This window comes from Nelusetta ayraudi, unplaced genomic scaffold (assembly GCF_046127955.1).
Source record: "Nelusetta ayraudi isolate G7.1 ecotype Tasmania unplaced genomic scaffold, CSIRO-AGI_Nayr_v1 ptg000097l, whole genome shotgun sequence".
Taxonomy (NCBI): Eukaryota; Metazoa; Chordata; class Actinopteri; order Tetraodontiformes; family Monacanthidae; genus Nelusetta; species Nelusetta ayraudi.
Window position 1 is genome coordinate 1462782 of NW_027466147.1, and position 4719 is coordinate 1467500.

Below are 4719 nucleotides of genomic sequence, written 5' to 3' on the forward strand. Positions count from 1 at the left end.
CATTACTACGTACAGCGTTGTTTTTCCTTTAGGTGACAATTTATGTTTTTTTCAACTTTTTTTTTTTAACAACCAATTGAAATGCAGCTGAAAGTAGGTTGGATGTCCCTGGTGTGTGGTGAACATTTTTTTCCCTTTGGTTCTCTCTGTCACTCGCTCCCCCCCCCCACACTCTCTCACTCTCTCTCTCTCTCTCTCTCTCACTCTCACTCTCTCTCTCTCTCACCTGTTAGATTTTTCTGTTCATGTTGAAGTTTTTCACAGTAGCATGAAATAAACATCTTGTTACTTGTAAAAGCCCAGCTGAGAGGCCAAAGATGCCATTTATTTTTATTTGATAAAGACATAAGTAACGTAAGTACTTCATTACTTTATAATAGTCTTTCTGTGCCCTTGAAATGTTTTACTTGAGAGTGATTTCTCTCAGTACTTCACTACAAAAGTGTACTTTTTTCCATGTTGTATGACGTGACAAGTTCTGTACTACACTAAACTACTTCAAATTTCAGTTGGTCACTTGTTCAACTCAGGAATCTGTGAAATTGTGCATTGTAGGTTCCTCTAGGTTTGTGTATACAGGTTGGACTCATTACAGTGATGACTTTTGCCAAAAGCTGGGTCAGCTTCAGTTGCACACCACCACCTGCTGTTTCAGTTTTGAGGCATTGATCACCTGATGCCACAGAAGTTGTGCATCATTTGCTTCTGCTCTGGTTGCAGAGCGACATTGGGGTGCTTTGGTGAGGACTGTCACCTCCCGCAAACAGGGTTGTGAGTTCTATCCCCCGGCCAGGTGTCCTTTTCTGAGTTGAGTTTGCAAAACAGAAAATGAAACAAAAACTTTGTTGTTGTTTTTTAAATCTTGTGCCTGATTTCATTGCCGTTGTTAGACATTGCTGAAGATGTAATCAGTCCGCAATTGTAATCTGTTAAAATCAGTTGTTCATATTAAGACGATGAAGCCTCTGGTGGACTGTTGGTGGACCATTATAAAAATAAGAACTGAGATCCCAGCCGCCAAAGATTGGGGTTACCTGATTTAGTGGAGACACTTTGCGGCTCTCAAGAAAGAGGATTTCTTGTCATCTAACCATGAGAGGGAGGGGGTGAACCATCACACCACAGAAAGCCTTCCACTGTGGGGATGTGATGTGCACAGATGGAAGGAACCTCCCTCAGATCAAACGGTGTTTGGGCGGAGAATCTCTTGCTTTCCAGTTAGAGCTCCCTCCAAATTGATCACTTTCAAGATTTTTGTAAATCCATACAAGAGGCAGTGACACAAAATCAAGTTTTACATCATATTTTATTAACAACTTATTACTTATAAATATTCACACCACGATAATGGCTTAATAAATATTAAATACTTAAATAGTTGAGAACATAAAACTCCTTTGCAGTGTCTAACTAAGTCAATATAAAGTTGAAGTAAGGTCTGGAGGGCATCAGAGTTCATTCCGCTGTCAGTGACTGGGAATTGAACTTGGCCACAAATGTCTTCAGGGCGGACGTGAAGCTTCCAAAAGTCTTGTGGGCGCTCAGCGTGAAGTTGCAGCTAGCCTGGAGAGAGGGAGAGAGAGGGCCGTGTTAAGCATTTTTGCCTGCGTGTTGGAGGGACGTGAAGTGCAGGTGGTCAGGAGGAAACCTAACGTCGCCGAGACTCACCGATGACCGACCACGGCAGCTATCCAGCGCGTCGAGACTGTACAAGATGTGCTTTGTGTTTGTGCAGTTTCTGTTCGCTAATTCCAGCTGGTCCTTGTAGTGCTCCAGGGCGGCGTAGTGGCAGTCCGACTGCGGGGGGGGGGGAACGACAGTGCAAATCGTCACATCAACTGAAGTCCGAGGGGTTTGAGATCTCAATTCGTGGCGGGAAAACGGAGCCCTTACCGTCACGTCCGTCGGCGAGGAGAGCGTGAAGTTCTTCTGCAAATAGAGAGAAATACATTTTAGAATGTTCAATGTCCTTTTTCCCTTTTACCTACAGCAGCCTTAAATATCGGCCGAGGGGGGAAAAAAAGCAACAACCCAAAGACACATTTCATTATAATCTTTTGCTCCTTGACTTACACACAAGACGTTGTTGAGAAGTTGGAAGCCCACATCCGCCACTCTGATCGTGCATGGTGGTTCCGCTCTGGCTGAGCGTAGAGGCGTCGCTTGAAGCCCTCCCAGGCAAAGACAAACGCAAAGAGCAATTCTGAAAAACTGGTCCATTGTGATGCTTCGAGAGGCCCGTCAAATGTCTGCTGGTGGTGGCGATAGTTTGCTTGCTGTTTGTAACCTCCACTGTTTGTTGCTTATTTATAGGCCACAGATGTGTGGGCAAGCAAAGGTGTGTTCATGAGTTGTACACTATTTCCACTTCATCATCATCAGGCGCGTTTCCCTGCAAGGTGAAACCCCTGGGGCCGTTTGATGAGAACGGCTACTGGTCTTGACCTCTTTGAATGGAGAAAGTTATTTGCATTTTTTTTGTCAAGTTTTTACAGCGATTTTATGAACTGCTTTTGTTCGTAAATGCTTTTTTTGTGGACGCAGTAGGAAGTTCCTGATTGCCGGAAATGAATTGCAAAATTGCGTGAGTGTCAGCCACAATCAAATAGAGATCAGTGATTTGATGCTTTTCATAGTTTCTTGTTTTGTAAAAATTTCTTCATAAAATCGGCAGAGCAACACTAAAAAAACAAAAAAAATAAGAAAAAAAGGTGACTCAAGATCTCTAAGTTCTAACCTTCCGCTTACGTAATTATCCAGATATAAGTTTTGCTTTGTATTTGTAGTTGTGCAACCAGTTGTAGTAATGAAGGAACATGTAACACATAGACAAGATCTAGCATGCATCGCTTTTTTTCACGTTGCCTTTGTCACAGTCTGCAGCATAGAGTTACAGGTCTCTCTGCTCGTGCATTGTGACCTCACCGGGTTGTGCTGGGATTTCCCACCCCGGCCTTGCTTAGCAGAGGCACTGCTGCTCAACATGTGTCGCGCTGAACACAGACATCGAATGTCACATGTGGTCCATTAAATTAAGTTTTAAATTTCAAGATTGAGGTTTCATAAATAAAAAGATGTATGTATGATTGGGACCGTTGACATGCACTCAGAAGGTGGGGAAACTTCTATCCATGGAAGTTTTATTTTCCACTACGAGGGGGGTATCCCTGATGTTTCCCTGGCTGCGTGGCCCTCAGCCACACTCAAGTTGAGGTTTTAATATTAACGGATTACTCCTCTTGTCACTCAAAGCCACACCACATCCACTATGGGTCTGTGGAAAAAAAAAAAAATCCTTTTTGTCTATTTGTGCGGAATATTTCTATTAATAGGTATTAAATTGAGTCGTTTGACGATATTATGTGATTTGTAGGGAAACCTTGGTTTACCTTTTACCTAATATTGTACCTTTCCCGACTATGTTGCTTTTGTAATAATCACATTACATTTGAATAAAAATAAAATGTAACCCCTACTGCTCACCAGGGTTAGGGTTTGGAAAGGGTCAAAAATGAAGAACAAAGCAATTGTGCATGAAGTTCATGTAAATCTGTTCAGTGCAGAACTTTGTCACCTAAGTGGGACACACAAATTTTGCATGAATATAGACGCTTAAGTCCAAATCAATGTACTGAGTTTCTCTCTGTGCTTTGAACATCTCTTTACAGCAGAGACAAAGAAGGTAATTTCCTATCGGTTATTTTCCTTGTCCTTGAAACTTGTCAAGGTTGTGACCAGAAAGCGTTCAGGCAAACTGCGCCTTCTGGTTTTTTATCAACATGCCCAAGTTAGACAAATAGTTTAAACATTAAACCAATAGTTTAAACATTAAACTATTGGTAGGTGAATGATCCAGAAGGATTGCTTCACTGGGCACCGCTAATAAAGATAAAACACTGTTTCCAAAATTCCCCACTTATTCCCGACTCCCTAGTCCATGAGTTCTGCTCCATGAGCAGTTAACTTTCACTCATAACTAACTCTAACTTGCACTCGTCAGGCAAATCAAAAACACTTTCGGATACTACGTACTATTCTGTGTTAATGATTTAATTGTAGTTGCATTATTAAAACACATTTGTATATATCTATATGTATATGTATATATATGTATATATTCACAAAATGCATTTTTGGGATAACCATATTATACTAAGCATCTTCCCAAAGAAAAACAAAAATAGTAAAACTCACCTGTCATTCTGCCATGTTTTTTTTTTTTCCTGAGTCAGCACAATGCATGATGGAATATATTGCTGTGTTAGTTAGTGACCAGCGTCTATACACTGCTTTTTAGTGATGCATTGTTGGATACTTTTGAGTCCACTAATATTTTTCACTGAACGTTTGGACCACACTACAAAATGGCAAACCCACTATGCAGTGCACTATGCAGGAAGTAGTGAGTGATTTCGGAAACAGCCACAGACTAAAGCATTGTTCGGGAAAAAAATCAAATCATAGCACTTGTTTTCTAGAACAGTGTGATTACATAATACAGTTTTATTCTATTTCATTTCATATCTTCAGCTAACTTTTTTTTTGTTTTGTTTTCAATACCCATGACACCAATGACTCTTTGGAAGGCGTTGCTATATCAACTAGTTTCAGGCCTTCAGATTTGTTGGATTGGTGCTCCTCAATCCAACAAAGCGGCAGAATTACAAAGTCAAACTTTTATGCCCGGTTCACACTGGACGCGGAATCGCCGAGCAGCGC